Below are 18179 nucleotides of genomic sequence, written 5' to 3'. Positions count from 1 at the left end.
TGCCTTGACATCTGACGGGAGGGGGTTCCACAAGGCGGGTGCCACCACTGAAAAGGCCCTCTGCCTGGTTCCTGGTAACCTCACTTATCGCAGGGAGGGAACCGCCAGAAGGCCCTTGGAGCTGGACCTCAGTGTCCGGGCAGAACGATGGAGGTGGAGACGCTCCTTCAGGTCTGCTGGGCCTTTGAGGCCATTTAGGGCTTTCAAGGTCAGCACCAACACTTTGAATTGTGCTCGGAAACGTCCTGGGAGCCAATGTAGGTCTTTCAGGACTAGTGTTATGTGGTCTCAGTGGCCGCTCCCAGTCCCCAGTCTGGCTGCCGTATTCTGGATTAGTTGTAGTTTCCGAGTCACCTTCAAAGGTAGCCCCATGTAGAGCGCATTGCAGCAGTCCAAGCGGGAGATAACCAGAGCATGCACCACTCTGGTGAGACAGTCTGCGGGCAGGGAGGGTCTCATCCTGCGTACCAGATGGAGCTGGCAGACAGCTGCCCTGGACGCAGAACTGACCTGCGCCTCCATGGACAGCTGTGAGTCCAGAATGACTCCCAGGCTGCACACCTGGTCCTTCAGGGGCACAGTTGCCCCATACCTACAGGACCGCCTCTCCTGGTATGCCCCGCGGAGGACCTTAAGGTCCACAAATGACAACATTTTGGAGATCCCAGGTCGCAAGGTGGTCTCAACTAGGGCCAGGGCCTTTTCCGTACTGGCCCCTGTCTGGTAGAACTCTCTGTCCCAAGAGACCAGGGCCCTGCGGGACTTGACATCTTTCCGCAGAGCCTGCAAGACGGAGCTGTTCCGCCTGGCCTTTGGCTTGGACTCCGTCTGACCCTTATGTTTCCCTCCCCTTATGGTCTTGATCTATCAGCTACTTTTAAAATGAGGCTGCATTTTAAATTGCATTTTAACCTGCATTTTAACCCCCCCCTTTCCTTTTCTCTCTCCCCCTCTCTTTTTCCCCTATTATGTTTTTACTGTGATTTTACTGGTGTTAGCCGCCCTGAGCCCAGCTCTGGCCGGGGAGGGCGGGGTATAAATAAAATTTATTATCATCATTATTATTATTCAGGACCAGGGATCCATCCAAACGTGGATGGCTTTATAAGGCAGCATTGCTTCTGAATGCTAAGAGGCCAGAGTTGCCCTTGCGCTCGGATCCTGCTTGCAGTGGCGGGACTGAGCCTTCCTTACCCTCCTCTTTCGCAACCCGGCTGCCCGCGTGACTCTCCTTTAAGGACCGAAAGAGAGAGCGAATCGACCTTTGCTGAGACCTTGGAGGTTTCTTCCCGGAGCCATGAATTTCGCCATCCGTCGCTGCACCCCTACGGATCTGAAGGATCTCATGCGGTTTATTGAGGTGAGGGCCGTGGCGGCGGGACAGATCCTGGGGTCCGAGCCCAGCGGTCCTGGGTGGCCACCTGTCCCAGGTGGATCGAGACAGGATTGGGCCGTTTGTCAATGTGGCAGAGAGAAAGATAGTGAGTCTGGATTCACAGGGTTTTGCTCAAGTCACAGAGAACTTCTCCTTTTCCGCTGATATTAGTGCAAAATCCCTCTCTGATTTAATTCCAGCGGACCTCGCGTGGGAGAATTTTGGTGGATCAGGCCCCCAATATATCAGGTTTGCATCTGCACCTTGAATTTTGGAGTGATGTTGCGCCAGTTTAAACAGACCTGAAGTTTATTTTTTCTTAATGCTGAAGTTTATTTTTTCTTCATGCTTTTTATTGGTGTTTCGTTTAGCACAAACAAACAAAATACAGTAAAATTCAACAATCATTTACCCTCATTCTTTCCCCACGCTCTGCTGAGCACTGACCTCCTTCCCTCCCTTCAACAGGTTTTCTTATGTCTGTTACTTATTTCTTATTGTATCCAATCCTATCGACACCGTAAGATTTATTTCAGTCCTGCCAGAGTCCTCAAATTTCTACAGTTATTATTTAGGTACTCCATAAATTTACACCAATCTTTTTGGAATTTTTCTTCCTCCTGATTTCGGATTCTACAGGTCAGTTTTGCTAGTTCCACATAATCAACCATCTTTGCCCAACGCGAGACTCGAATCCATGACCCTGAGATGCAGAGTTTTGTGCTCTAACCAACTGAGCTAGCCCTATTTTCCCTCATAGAAGGATTCCCTGGGAAGAGGGACGGATGAGTTGATTTCGCAAAATCTATATGCTGCTCCATTCTTAAAAACAACAACCCTCAAAGCTGTTTCCCCAAAAGATAAAATCATCGATAAGAATCACTGACAGCAATAATTTCAGACTTTTGAGAAACAGTAAACTAAAAACAGATGAAAACTCTCGCCAGCTTTCTAAACATCTGGGTAGGTTTGTCGAAAGAGTTTTAGCAGGTGCCGGAAAGAGTACAATGGAGGGGCCTGTCTCATATCAAGTGGCAAGGAGTTCCAAAGTGCTGCCCCACTAAAATATCGAGTTCTTGCAGATGTGCAGTGGGTATTATGCGGCACCTGTCAGTTTTGATTCTTGAAGCAGTCAAGTGGAAGAATGTGGGGTAAGGTGATTTTGCAGGTAAACTGGTCCCAAGTTGTTAAGGATTAATAATAATAATAATAATAATAATAATAATAATAATAATTTATTTCTATCTCACCCTCCCCAGCCAAAGCCGGGCTCAGAGCGGCTAACAACAATAAAAGTAACACACCATTCTAAAATCAATTCAAAATCAAATTAATGGCAACCATTGGGCTATGCATCCCTTTGATGGATAGATAGATAGTGTTGTGACGTGGGGTTTGTGATTTCAGCTCTCTTGACATAACCTGCTGGAGACAGTTCTCTAGTAACACTTCTTTATTACAGCAAACAAGACTGAAGACTGAGGAGGGGAAAGCTACATTTATAGGGACAGGGGACTAGCTAGAAAGGATACATTTTGGAGGGAACAATATCAGGCAATCACAGTCCTGCCTTTTGGAGGAAACCAATAAGACAGAGGATCCAAATACAGCAGTTTAAATGAACCAATAGTAGCTGTACCCCCTGAAACCAAAAGGCAGTTACTTTACCCTAATGCAAATATAGACAATAATAATACAGATATAAAATCCTTTGACTCAATACACAACACCCCTCCCCCCCTAGTGAGCACAGCAGACGTAATCTCTCAGGTACTGTGGGGTCCTACAACTTCTACTTGATCTCCTGACAACAGGCGTTGCCGGTTCTGGATTGGGTGTTACCTGTGGTAGAGGGGCTGCTATAGGGGTTTCCTCAGGAACAGATGGAGTCCCAGACATCTCAGGGTTCCCTACCTGTACCTCGTCATCATGAGGACTAGCAGACCCTGGTTCATTTGCTGAAGCCCCTGGTGACTGCACCTCTGGGCCATTTTCACTCTGGTCTTGCAGCTCTGCGTCGTTAGCCAGGGATGAATTATCTGACTCCTCCCTGCTGAGCGCCCGGCGCCTCAGCTGATCTATATGTCTCTTCCAAACTTGCCCATTTTCCAAGGTTACATAATAGGACACAGGTCCACTAGCCCGGGTGACCACACCAGCCACCCACCGCGAACCTCGTGAATAGTTCCTCACCCAGACCAGATCTTCAGGGGCGAGATACCTTGTTGTGTCAGTCTCAGCCTGGGGGGTTGCTCTTGAATTATGGTTTGGCATTTTATCCGGGTGGACATAATCCAGCACCGTTACCAGTCTTCTACCCAAGAGCAGCTCAGCTGGCGACTTGCCCGTCGCAGTACACGGCGTCGCATGCTGCAAAAATAACATTCGCGCGATGCGAGCTGACCAGTTACCCTCCATTAAGCGCGCAATGGATTCTTTGGCTGTTCTTACCATGCGCTCAGCCTGCCCATTGGAGGATGGGTGAAAGGGCGCGGATGTGACCCCTCTTATGAAGTTATCAGCCAAGAATGCCCTGAATTCTTGGGATACAAAAGCTGCCCCATTATCTGATACAATGGTCTCAGGTAACCCGTGGGTTGCAAACAGCTGCCTCAACACCTTGATTACGGCAGCTGATGCCATGCTAGGGACCATCGCCACTTCTAACCATTTGGAATATGCATCGACGACAACCAAAAAGACCTTCCCCTGGAATGGCCCAGCAAAATCTAAGTGCAGCCGGCTCCAGGGAGATCTGGACTGCTCCCACCAGTGAACTGGTGCTCTGGCCACTTCTGGCCGCACCTCTTGGCATGCCTTACATGTTCGTACCCATTGTTCTATGTTCTGGTCCATTCCAGGCCACCACACATAACATCGGGCTAGCGACTTCATCCTGACCATTCCCGGGTGTCCCATGTGAAGCGTCTCAAGCACCCTGTTTCTCAGTGGTGCTGGGATGATCACCCTATCTCCCCACAGGAGACAACCCTTATGCATGGACAACTCGTGCTGCCTTGTCGCATAAGGCCTGAATTTGTCTTCATGCGGACCACCTGGCCACCCCCTCCCCACCCAAGTGAGCACACGGGAGAGAACAGCATCTTTCCTCGTTTTCTCAGCTATATCAGTAGCCGTTACAGGAGCCCCCGGAAGTGTTTCCAGCATCATTATGTGCTCCGCTGGAGCGGGATCCTCATTGCTCCCGCCAGGAAGGGGCAATCGACTCAGCGCATCAGCGTGGCACAACCGTTTCCCCGGCACATGGGTCAAGGTGTACTGGAACCCGTTCAGGAATATAGACCAACGCAACATTCTGGGGGAGAGAATTTGTGGCGTTTGTTTGTTCGGGTTGAACAACCCTAACAGTGGTTTGTGGTCCGTTTCAATGGAGAAATGGCGACCGTACACATAATCATGGAACTTTTTGATTCCTGCCACAATTGCAAGCGCCTCTTTGTCAATTTGAGCATAGTTGCGCTCCGTGGGCGACAACGTACGGGAATAGAAAGAGATGGGCTTTTCCGACCCATCCAGTTCCCTATGACTCAGCACCGCCCCCAGGCCGTATTGAGAGGCATCACATGCCAGGACCAGCGGCTTTGACTCATCATAATGAGCAAGGACGCTCCCGCTACTCAGCATTCTTCGCAAGGAGTCAAAAGCCTTCTGCTGCCCCTGCCCCCATCGCCACACATTCTTTTTCTGCAACAGTCTATGTAATGGTTCAGCTACCGAAGCTTTATGGGGTAAGAACGAATGATAAAAGTTAATAAGTCCCAGGAATGACTGCAACTCCGTCTTGTTCTGTGGTCGTGGTGCCTCGATGATGGCCTTAATCTTAGCATCTGTGGGGTGGATGCCTGATGCATCAATTTTAAACCCCAAGAAATCCACAGCTGGCACCCCAAAACTGCATTTTTCCTTTTTCAGTTGCAACCCCACCTCCTTGAACTTGAGCAACACTGCACGGACACGCGCAACCAGTTCCTGTGGGTCTTTTCCAGCAATCAAAACGTCATCAAAAAATGGCAAGACCCCCGGCAGACCTCTTAACAGGCGTTCCATGAGCCCTTGAAAAATCCCTGGGGCCACACAAACTCCAAATTGTAATCTGTTAACTCTGAACGCCCCTTTATGTGTGACAATAGTCTGTGCTTCCGCTGATTGTGGGGTTACTGGCAGCTGTTGGTAGGCTTGTGCCAGGTCAATTTTGGCAAACACCTTGCCCCCAGCCAGTTTAGCCAACAGATGTGATCCGACTGGAATGGGGTATGAGTTTCCCCTGAGTGCCTTATTGATAGTACATTTGTAATCTGCACAGATCCTGACTTCCCCATTTGCTTTAAGGGGCGTGACGATTGGAGTCTCCCACTTAGCAGAGTCCACGGGTGAGAGAACTCCCTGCTTGACCAATTTATCCAGCTCTGCTTCGATCTTGGGTTGCAGTGCAAATGGCACTCGCCTTGGTTTGAGTCGGATTGGGGCCACCCCAGGGTCCAACTCGAAGTCAACTGGGGGCCCTTTATAACAACCCAGTTTTCCATTAAAGAGACCAGCAAACTCTTTGCATAATGCCTCGCTCATCTCAGGGCAGGTTTGGATTGAATTAAGCCCTGATATACTCAGTCCCAGGGCGGGGAACCAGTCAGTGCCCAGGAGACTGGGGCGACTGCCCTTCGCAATCACCAGTTTGAGTACAGCCTGTTTGTCCCGGAACTGAACTCTCACGGCACACATTCCCATAACATGGATGCGGCCCGCTGAGTATGACTGCAAGGTTGCCGGGAAGGGCTCCAGAGGGGGCAACTTACCCCTGGGGAAGAATGTCCTCGCGGTCTGGTCCGACACGATAGTGAATCCAGATCCGGAGTCCACCTCCATGTCGCACTGCTGACCCTCAATCTTCACCTTGACGTGTGCCTTGCCTTGCGCTGGGAACTGCACGACCCTCCCGTTGATCTCCGTTACATAGTGGCAGTCCTTTAGAAAATGGGTTGCTGTGGGCGGTCTGCGATGCTCCAGTCTAGGTGTTCCTGTCGCTCCCAACGCCGCCGATCTACAGACCCTGGCGATGTGACCTGTCTTCCCGCACGTCCGGCACATAGCATCCCGGAAACGACAACTCTTCCGCTCATGGTTTCCGCCACAACCTGGACACCTGCCTCGGTGATCTTTGTGCACTGTGCAGGCCTGACGCACTGACTCGACCCCACGGACTGGGCTCTGGCTCGGAGTAGCCTCTAGCTCGTCCATGGCATGCGCAACTTCTATCTGTGGCTTAGGGGCCTTGCGACTGGCATCAAGCTCCTCTCTTTCATAATTCTCCGTGGCGGTGGCCTCCTTCAAGGCTGAAGCAAGGGTAACCTCTTCTTTAGCCACGATGCGTCTTCTGGCTTTCTTGCTGCTCAGACCACCGATAAACCGATCCAGGAGAGTCTCTTCCAGATTTTGGAAGTCGCAGTGCTGAGCGAGCTTCCGCAGTTCAGCTAGAAATGCAGATACAGACTCCCCAGCACGCTGCTGCCTCTCATGAAACTCCATCCGCCGGGCCATCTTGGTCTCAGTAGGCGCCAAATGGCTTGTTAGGCAGGCAAGAATATCTTTGAGAGATGTCTCACTTAGCTTCGCTGGAGCAAGCAATGCCTTGGCCAGCTTGAAGGTCTCAGGCCCACAGTAGCTCAGGAATGTGGCCCTTCTTTTGCTGGCATCGGTGATCCCTTGAGCCACTGCGAAGAACTCGAAGCGTTCGACGTAGTCTTCCCACGTGTGGGGCTCTGATGGCTGGAAGGGCTCCAATACCCTTGGACTCTCCATTGTCCTGTGGCAGGGTCGTCTTCTCAGCTGGCCAGTGAGTCTTGTTCTTAGCTGCAATCCGGACTCTGAGGCAGGGCTGCGTTTAACCGCTCCTCAGCATTCCGGATCCCACCTTCGTCGCCAGTTGTTGTGACGTGGGGTTTGTGATTTCAGCTCTCTTGACATAACCTGCTGGAGACAGTTCTCTAGTAACACTTCTTTATTACAGCAAACAAGACTGAAGACTGAGGAGGGGAAAGCTACATTTATAGGGACAGGGGACTAGCTAGAAAGGATACATTTTGGAGGGAACAATATCAGGCAATCACAGTCCTGCCTTTTGGAGGAAACCAATAAGACAGAGGATCCAAATACAGCAGTTTAAATGAACCAATAGTAGCTGTACCCCCTGAAACCAAAAGGCAGTTACTTTACCCTAATGCAAATATAGACAATAATAATACAGATATAAAATCCTTTGACTCAATACACAACAGATAGATTGATTGTTAAATCATATTGCTCATATTCCTAATAACTCTCAGCATCCTTAACAAACAAAGGGATTCTTTTGGGGGGGAGCCATGTTTGTTTGGTTCCATGATGTGCCCAGGCTACACGAGCGGCTTAAAACTCAGTGAGGTCATTTCCCGATTCCTGTCCGTGCTTCAAGTCCATGCCAGAGAAGGGACGGAGGATGTCTTCACCTGATGTGCGCTACCTGTTTGGTTCCTCTGTCCTTGCAACCTCCCTCCCCGAACTCCAATTCGCGAAGACGTCATCTGAGCACGCTCAGTGGCTTTCTCAAGTGTACACACCTCAGCCGAGCCGCAAGGTGGCTTCCGTTATACGGATTGCGGGTAACATCATGTGCCCACAGCTTCAAACACCAGTGTAAAGGGCCAGCGGGCAGGAAAAGCTGGTTCCCCTTTGACGCTCCCTACTGGGACGCGGGTGGCGCTGTGGGTTAAACCACAGAGCCTAGGACTTGCCGATCAGAAGGTTAGCGGTTCGAATCCCCGCAATGACGGGGTGAGCTCCCGTTGCTCGGTCCCTGCTCCTGCCCACCTAGCAGTTTGAAAGCACACCAGTGCAAGTAGATAAGTAGGTACCGCTCCAGTGGGAAGGTAAACGGCGTTTCCGTGCGCTGCTCTGCTTCGCCAGAAGCGGCTTAGTCCTGCTGGCCACATGACCCGGAAGCTGTACGCCGGCTCCCTCGGCCAGTAAAGCGAGATGAGCGCCGCCACCCCAGAGTCGGCTACGACTGGACCTAATGGTCAGGGGTCCTAAAGGCCCCAGGGACCCAGGTGTCCTGGCACCGCTGTGGGGAAGAGGCCAAGGTTATTGGGGCTCGCCCTTCAAGCATAAACCTCTCTCCCTCTTTGCAGGAGATTGCTGTCCTTCACAACGTACCCTTGGGCTCAGTCAGAACCAGTGTGGAAGGTAAAGAAGGGGTGCGAATGGCATGATATTTTGGTGGGTTCTGGTGGGGGGCAAGCGCCCAACTTTTTGGGCTTCCTCCATCTTCCACAGGCCTGCACCTTGGGGTTCCCCCCTGCCCTCACTTTCCCAGGTTCTTTATTTAATTAGTTTTTTTTAACATATCATTTCCAACAATCATTTAACATAACTTCTTACCTTATACAATATTTTAGACTTCTGTCAACAACCTCTGATAATTTTCCGTTCTGCATTCCGTTCACTTGTTCTGCATTTCTTAATTTCTCTATTACTCTTAATTGTCCTAAACAAATCATTCTCCTCATAGCCTTACTTGCAATACAGTGGTACCTCAGGTTACAGACGCTTCAGGTTACAGACTCCGCTAACCCAGAAATATTACCTCGGGTTAAGAACTTTGCTTCAGGTTGAGAACAGAAACCGTGCTCTGGCGGCGCGGCGGCAGCGGGAGGCCCCATTAACTAAAGTGGTGCTTCAGGTTAAGAACAGTTTCAGGTTAAGAACGGACCTCCAGAACGAATTAAGTACTTAACCCGAGGTACCACTATATTTCAAATAGTCCTCCTTACAGAACATCTTGCAGTCCTACAAGCGTAATCTGTTCATTACAACTGCTTTTCGAATCATTCATATATTTACTCCAATCTTCTAAGAATCTCTGGTCCTGCAGGTTTCGAATCCCTGCTGTTACCGTAATTTATCTAATTCTGCATAGTCCACCTATTTCACCCGCCATTCTTCTTTCCTCGGTAATTCTTCTTGCTTCCGTTTTTGTGCCAATAATATTCTTGCGGCCATCGTTGCATATAAAAACAACTTACAATCCTGTGTATTAATATCATCTCCTACAGTGCCAAGTAAAAATGCTTCTGGTTTCTTAATAAATGTATATGTCAACATCTTTTTCATCTCATTATATATCATTTCCCAGAAGTTTTTTTCACTTTTTTACATTCCCACCACATGTGATAGAAAGTTCCTTCCTTTTCTAGCTCGCCCAGGTTCAGCGAATTGCAGGTGGCCTCGTAGAACAGGTGGAGCTTCCTAAGATAAGCAGGCTCTATCTGATATTAAAGGCAGAGGAGCAGAGGCTGGCTAAAAAGTTGGCAACAGCCTCCACCCGCTCAGATCCCCACCCCCTTGTCCGCCGCCAGCTTAACTGGGGACGGAGGGTTTCCTTCCCCCTCTGTCCCCTGAGCTGTGATTCCTGCATTTTTTGGGGGGGTTGGACTAGATGACCCTTGGGTCCCAATCCAACACCACACCGCCACGATTCTTCCTTTCTCCACTTCCTCCGCAGAGCTGAAGAAGGCTGGCTTCGGGGAGCGCCCCAGATACAAGTGCTTTGTGGCTGAAATCCCAGCAGAGAAAAAATGCAAGGACGGTAATTTTGAACAGAGCGGGGAGGGAGAAACTTTCAAGATGCTACTGGAGGAAACTTTGGCTCAAAACAGAGTCAAAACAAGAGCAACGAGGCTTGCTTGTTGCTTCTCCAGCGACATGTTGCTTTTCTGTACACGCACATAGGTCCAATCCATGCTAAATATTGCTCTATGCGGGGCTGCCCTTGAAGCTGACCCAGAAACTCCAGCGGGTGCAGAATGCTGCAGCGAGGCTCCTCACGGGGTCTCTGCCATGGGAGCATATTCACCCAGTGCTTTTCCAGCTGCACTGGCTCCCGGTGGAGTACGGGGTCAGGTTCAAGGTGAATGGTTTTGACCTTTAAAGCCCTATGTGGCCTAGGACCCACATACCTACGGGACCGCCTCTCCTGGTATGCCCCACAGAGGACCTTAAGGTCCACAAATGACAACACCCTGGAGGTCCCAGGTCACAAGGTGGTTAGATTGGTCTCAACTAGGGCCAGGGCCTTTTCAGTACTGGCCCCGACTTGGTGGAACGTTCTGTCCCAAGAGACCAGGGCCCTGCGGGACTTGACATCTTTCCGCAGGGCCTGCAAGACGGAGCTCTTCCGCCTGGCCTTTGGTTTGGACTCACTCTGACCCTCATGTTTCCCTCCCCTTATGGTTCTGATCTATGGGCTACTTTTAAAATGAGGCTGCATTTTAAATTGCATTTTAACCTGTATTTTAAATTGGTTCCCCCCCTCCATTATGTTTTTACTGTAATTTTACTGGTGTTAGCCTCCCTGAGCCCAGCTCTGGCTGGGGAGGGCGGGGTATAAATAAAATGTATTATTATTATTATTATTATTATTCTTATTATATAGTTCTCGTATCGGTAGGACTGTTGGATATCCAATGGAGCTAGATTCAGGCCAGGCGAAAGAAAACTCTTCTTCGTGTGGCGCGTGGTTAAACTGTGGAACTCCTTGCCACAGGAAAAGAGGAGGAGACAAATTCAAGGAGGAGGAGACGGCTATCGGTGGCTACTAGCCAAGGTGTCTCTTTGTTCTCCCTCTGCTGTCGGAGGCAGCGATGCTCCTGAATGCCAGTTGCTGGAAACTTCAAGAAGGGGAGTGGCTCTTGAGTTCAAATTCTGCTCACCAGTTTCCCATTGGGGCATCTGGTCGGCCACTGTGGGAACAGGAGGCTGGATCAGAGGGGTCTCCAGTTAGCCTGATTCTTACGTTCTTAGGGTCTGAAATAATAATAATAATAATAATAATAATAATAATAATAATAATAATAAATTATTTATACCCCGCCTATCTGGCTGGGTTTCCCCAGCCACTCTGGGCGGCTTCCAACAAAATATTAAAATACCGTAATACATCAAACATAGATAGCTTCCCCAAACAGGGCTGCCTTCAGATGTCTTCTAAAAGTCAGGTAGTTGTTTTTCTCTTCGACATCTGATGGGAGGGCGTTCCACAGGGTGGGCGCCACCACTGAGAAGGCCCTCTGCCCGGTTCCCTGTAACTTGGCTTCTTGCAGGGAGGGAACCGCCAAAAGGCCCTCGGAGCTGGACCTCAGTGTCCGGGCAGAACGATGGGGGTGGAACCGCTCCTACAGGTCTTTGAGGCCGTTTAGTGCTTTCAAGGTCAGCACCAACACTTTGAATTGTGCTCAGAAACGTACTGGGAGCCAATGGAGGTCTATCAAGACCGGTGTTATGTGGTCTCCCAGTCATCAGTCTGGCTGCCGCATTCTGGATCACCTGTAGTTTCGGGGTCACCTTCAAAGGTAGCCCCACGTAGAGCGCATGGCAGTAGTCCAAGCGGGAGATAACCAGAGCATGCACTACTCTGGCGAGATAGTGTGCGGGCATGGAGGGTCCCATCCTGCGTACCAGGTGGAGCTGGCAGACAGCTGCCCTGGACGCAGAACTGACCTGCGTCTCCATGGACAGAGGTGAGTCCAAAATGACTCCCAGGCTGCACACCTGGTCCTTCAGGGGCACAGTTACCCCATTCAGAACCAGGGAGTCCTCCGCCCGCCTCATGTCCCCCCAAAACAGTACTTCTGTCTTGTCAGGATTCAACCTCAATCAGAGGCAGTGTGGTGTAGTGGCTAAGAGCGGTGGACTCGTAATCTGGTGAACCGGGTTCGCGTCTCCGCTCCTCCACATGCAGCTGCTGGGTGACCTTGGGCCAGTCACACTTCTCTGAAGTCTCTCAGCCCCACTCACCTCACAGAGTGTTTGTTGGGGGGGAGGAAGGGAAAGGAGAATGTGAGCCCCTTTGAGACTCCTTCGGGTAGTGATAAAGCGGGATATCGAATCCAAACTCTTCTTTTTCTTCTTCAATCTGTTAGCCGCCATCCATCCCTGGAGAGGGCTTGCTGCCAGGAATTATGGCCTAGAATGAGCTTGGTGTGTTTTTATGCATTTCTTCCCCAGTTTGCATTGTGGGTTTCTGCTCCCTGCAGGTCGCAGTCTTGCTGGGTACACCCTGTTTTCGTACACCTATAACACCTTGCGAGGGAGGAACGCCTATGTCGACAATCTCTACGTCACGCCAGAATTCAGAGGTATGGATGCGAAGGTGCGTCATTTGGGGTGGGGGCAGAGGCACGCGAAGGAATCTGTCTCCTCTTCCAAAATATGAACAGTTCTTCTGAAAAGGACTCGGCTGAGGAGAAGCTCAACGCTAGCCAGCACTGTGATGCAGCAGCAAAAAAAGGCGAATGCGATTCTCGGCTGCTTCAACCAAACTCAAGTGCATAGCTGTCAACCGTCCCTTATTTGGCGGGATGGTCCCTTATCCCAGCGCCATGTCCCGCTGCTGTCCCTTACTGATGATGTCCCTTAAATTTCCCGGGTTTCAAAGGAAGCAGCTCCTCTCCCTCCCTCCCTGCCGGCCAGGGAGGAGGGAGGCTCCAACTGTGTTGCTTGGCTGTGTTGCTCACCCAATAAGAACGACTGGGGGGTGGAGTTTGCATGCCTTGTGCCAATCAAATCGGCCGCCTTGCCTGGGAACTCGCCTTTGCTCAGCGCTTCCCAGCGGAGAGGGGACGGTGGTTTTCCTTGCTGCATCCCCTTTGCCGGGTTGCTGCGCTGTGGGAACCACCGCTTGAGGCTTCGTTTGGCTGTTGGTTGACTAAAATCCCTTATTTTGGCTGCTGATCCCTGATTTTCGAGGCTGCTGGCCCCTTATTTTCAAATCTGTAAATTGACAGCTATGCTCGAGTGTCCAGATTAAGGGAAGTCATAGTCTCACTCTATTCTGCCTTGGCCAGACCCCACCTGGAGTTCTGTGTCCAGTTCTGGGCGCCACAATTTAAGAAGGATATTGGCAAGCTGGGAAATGTTCAGAGGAGGGCAACCAAGGCGATCAAAGGTCTAGAAACCAAGCCTGATGAGGAACAGATGAAGGAGTTGGGGATGTTTAGTCTGGAAAAGAGGAGACGGAGAGGAGATAGTTGTCTTCAGATCTCTGAAGGGCTGTCCTTTGGAAGATGGAGCAAGCTTGTTTCCCCCTCCGGAGGGTAGGACTCGAACCCATGGCTTCAAGTGACAACAAAGGAGATTCCGCCCAAACTTTAGGAAGTACTTTCTGACGGTAAGAGCAGTGGAACGGACTAGTTGAGAAGGCTGCAGAATCTCCTTTGTTGGGGGTGAAATAAAAAATTTAAGGTCATATATATATATATATATATATATATATATATATATATATATGAAGATGACGAGTGAGACCTCGTCGAAACGTCGCCTAGACACCCCAACTTTTACACGGGAAGACACCCGAGGACACCAAAACCTGCATTCCTGTACCCGTGAAAATCTACGAAAGCATATATATATATATATATACCGTATTTTCCGCTCTATAAGACGCACCAGACCACAAGACGCACCTAGTTTTTGGAGGAGGAAAACAAGGAAAAAAATATTCTGAATCTCAGAAGCCAGAGCAGCAAGAGGGATCGCTGCGCAGTGAAAGCAGCAATCCCTCTTGCTGTTCTGGCTTCTGGGATAGCTGTGCAGCCTGCATTCGCTCCATAAGACGCACACACATTTCCCCTTACTTTTTAGGAGGGAAAAAGTGAGTCTTATAGAACAAAAAATACGGTATATGTGTGTGTGTGTGTGTGTGTGTGTGTGTGTATGTGTGTGTGTGTGTGTGTATATATATATATATATATATATATATATAAAATCTACGAAAGCAAATATATATATATATATATATATTCATAAATGTACCAACCAAGTGCATACATAGATGTGTGGACCACATAGAATCATAGAATCCTAGAGTTGGAAGAGACCACCAGGGCCATCAACCCCCTGCCAAGCAGGAAACACCATCAGAGCACTCCTGACATATGGTTGTCAAGCCTCTGCTTAAAGACATGTCTGGAGCAGCACAGGAGGACCGCCCTGAAACCATTTTGACTCACAAACTGACCAAATGTTTTCTCTGCAAGGAGGGAGGGGGTGGGGGAACCTCCCCATTGTCTTTTCCTTCACAAATCCTGTCTTAAGGGTGTGTCTGGGTATGAATAGGGTGAGCCTGTGATTGAGGAACTAAGTATTTGTCATTACAAAAGACTGGCCAGGCTCCCCAGGGTATCCAATCAAGTAACCTGCCAGACAGGAGGTAAACAACGCACTCAGATTTCTGCTGTAGACCACCCTTTCTGTGATGTAAGTATGATGTTTCTGTGGGTGGTCTTGGACTTGCCTATGCCTGCCTTACACGACCACCCCATATGATAAAACGTACCTTCTTTTTCTTCAAGCTTCAATTACCTTACACCAAACATAAATGTTTGGGACTACAATTGCCATCATCCCTGACCACTGGTCCTGTGAGCTAGGGATGATGGGAATTGTAGTCCCAAACCTCTGGAGGGCCAGAGTTTGCCTGTCTAGACTGACCCCTCCAAAACCTTATAATATATTTGCAAATGTCCTTTAGAACATCACCCCCCTCTCCATCTAGATCAAGGGAAGTAATAGTGCCACTGTATTCTGCTCTGGTCAGACCTCACCTGGAGTACTGTGTCCAGTTCTGGGCACCACAGTCCAAGAAGGACACTGACAAACTGGAACGTGTCCAGAGGAGGGCAACCAAAATGGTCAAAGGCCTGGAAACGATGCCTTATGAGGAACGGCTAAGGGAGCTGGGCATGTTTAGCCTGGAGAAGAGGAGGTTAAGGGGGGATATGATAGCCATGTTCAAATATAGAAAAGGATGTCACCTAGAGGAGGGAGAAAGGTTGTTTTCTGCTGCTCCAGAGAAGCGGACATGGAGCAATGGATCCAAACTACAAGAAAGAAGATTCCACCTAAACATTGGGAAGAACTTCCTGACAGTAAGAGCTGTTTGACAGTGGAATTTGCTGCCAAGGAGTGTGGTGGAGTCTCCTTCTTTGGAGGTCTTTAAGCAGAGGCTTGACAACCATATGTCAGGAGTGCTCTGATGGTGTTTCCTGCTTGGCAGGGGGTTGGACTCGATGGCCCTTGTGGTCTCTTCCAACTCTATGATTCTATGATTATCTTGATATTCCTATCATAGCATGCTCAACGCAGCTGCTTTCTTCCCTTGCAGGGAGAGGAATTGGCAGTGCACTTATGAAGCAAATGGCCGAGGTGAGTCCAGCCCTGGGTCAGGCGGGCATCCTTGTCGTCTTCTTTCAGACAAGCAACCTTCCCAGTCTAAAAAGCCCTGGTTGTGGGATGTTATCATCACTGAAGCAGTCAAATACAACATTTCCTGTTGCCTAGAGTGGACTCTGTTGTAAACAAAAATCTGGCCTTTTTCCCTTATGGGGTGCCCAAGAGCCCATATAGAGTCTTTACGTAGGTTCCCTATTGGTAGGAGAAGATAACAGAGGCCAACCAGAGAATATTGAGAAGCAAAGCAGCTCGTAAGCCTGATCTTTATTGATCTGTTGCAACAGGGTCCTCACTCACCCCACGCAGGAGGGAGGAGGAACCCAGAATAAAAGTGTGTCCGCCCTTATATAGACATTTGAAATTGCCACCCTGGAGTCTAAAACCACCCCCAGAAACATCATACACACATCACAGAAAAGGCCGTCTACAGCAGAAATCTGAGTCCTTTGTTTATCTCCTGTCTGGCAGGTTACCTGTTTAATGGTCTCTTGATTGGATACCCTGGGGAGTCTGGCCAGTCTTTTGTAATAATAAATGCTTAGTTCCTGGGCCAGTCCACAGGCTCACACCCTATTCATATCTTAAATGGGCCCTTAAGACAGGATTTGTGAAGGAAAAGACAACGGGGAGGCTTTTCCCATTTTCCTTTGAATTTGCAGAGAAAACATTTGCTCAGTTTGGGAATCAAAAACGGTTTCCGGTCGGTCTTCCTGTGCTGATCTATGTACGTGCTTGGCTGGTACACTTATGAACATTTATTCTATATCTAAGACTTTAAAATTCTTATCACAGTGGTATATAAATTCAAACAAACAAACCCTGCTGGGTAATCCAGCTCCGAGGGCCTTCCGGCGGTTCCCTCACTGCGAGAGGCCAAGTTACAGGGAACCAGGCAGAGGGCCTTCTCGGTAGTGGCGCCCTCCCTGTGGAACGCCCTCCCATCAGATGTCAAAGTGATAAACAACTACCTGACATTCAGAAGACATCTGAAGGCAGCCCTGTTCAGGGAAGTTTTTAATATGTGACATTTTAGTGTATTTTTCATCTTTGTTGGAAGCCGCCCAGAGTGGCTGGGGAGACCCAGCCAGATGGGCGGGGTACAAATAATAAATTATTATTATTATTATTATTATTATTATTATTATTATTATTAAATTTTTTAAAAGTGATATTTATGAATTTTTTCCAAAGATACCAAAAACAAAACTGCAAGACAGAATATTCAAATACCAAATAGGCAACAAAGAGAAGAAAGAAAAAGAAAAGAAAAAACAAAAACCCAAAAAATACATATAAAAAACCCCCTTCCCCACCCCACCAGCATAAAAATTTAGCAAAAGACAAAAACAGAAACAATCAAAACAAAACAAAACAAAAAATCATTTTTCAAATTCCTTCTTTCATAACTTGGTTCCTCAGCCTCCTCCCACCTCCCTCTTTGTATTCCAATTATTAATCAAGTCAGCAAATTCCTTCCAACTTTCACTGCTTATTCACTTATTTACTTTAGCCCATTTAAACCTTATTTCTTTCTCAACATCACCAAACAAATAAACATCAAAAAATATAAAATTATCCAATCCCCAATTCCCTAAATAACAAAGAAAAATAAAGAGATATCCACAATTAACATTGCAAGTTAGATGCAAGGCTGAGGCTGGTTTGGAGTCCCGGCTATAAAAAAAACCCCTTTCCCCCAGGCCAGTGTTCAGGAACTCCCAGTGCTGCTAAATTTTCCCAAGGCTGAATTTCTTCCTCTTTTTTCCGCAGGATGCTTGGAGCCAGGGCTGCACCCAGCTGCAAATGCATGTTTCTGCTTCGAAAGAGGATGATTTTGGGTTCCTTTTTCGCCGCGGAGGCAAGACCTCACTTCCAAGGAGGGCTGGAATCTCTTGCGCGTTCATAGCCACGACCTGCGAGGGATGGCGTCTCGGAGCAAATTCTAGGCTGGTGGAGCTCCTGGGGCGAGATTTGCGACTCTGGAGGAAAGGCAGGGATCCCTGGAAAACCCGTTAACAAAGCCAGGACTCCACACAAATGATGTATGTGTCAAAAAAATATGTGCACAAATAAATAAAGGAGAGGTGTCTTCGGAGCATGTGCAGAGTGACTTTCTCTTCCACCATCGCCACCTGTCCATGTGGACACCGCTTTCCAACATGCTTGTGCCCAGATTGGCTCACAGCATACAACAACAACAACATATCAGTGCTTTTTTCTTAAAAAATGTTTAGGGGTATTCACAATTTACGAAGAGTTGGACACGACTAAACGACTAAACAACAACAACAACACAATTTACTACTCATATTGGAATTTGTTGCTGTTTAGTCGTTTAGTCGTGTCTGACTCTTCATGGCCCCCTGGACCAGAGCACGCCAGGCCCTCCTGTCTTCCACTGCCTCCCACAGTTTGGTCAACCTCATGCTGGTCGCTTCGAGAACACTGTCCCACCATCTCGTCCTCCGTGGGACATACCAGGAGAGGCGGTCCCGTAGGTACGAGGGTCCTAGGCCGT

General features: G+C 48.8%; 1 pseudogene across 1 annotated transcript; it reads left to right on the top strand.

Annotated features, from left to right (window-relative positions):
• The first annotated feature begins 1114 nt into the window (after nt 1-1114).
• LOC310663176 (diamine acetyltransferase 1-like) lies at nt 1115-17718 on the top strand (annotated as a pseudogene). Its single transcript, XR_014515508.1, has 6 exons — nt 1115-1360; nt 8560-8614; nt 9933-10016; nt 12463-12564; nt 15594-15634; nt 17432-17718. The product of XR_014515508.1 is annotated as a diamine acetyltransferase 1-like (transcript).
• Nucleotides 17719-18179: the final 461 nt, after the last annotated feature.

The sequence above is a fragment of the Podarcis tiliguerta genome (genome assembly GCF_965153285.1).
Source record: "Podarcis tiliguerta genome assembly, chromosome: 13".
NCBI lineage: Eukaryota > Metazoa > Chordata > Lepidosauria > Squamata > Lacertidae > Podarcis > Podarcis tiliguerta.
The sequence above is the reverse complement of the archived record's forward strand: the minus strand, read 5'-3'. Positions and strand labels throughout refer to the sequence as shown.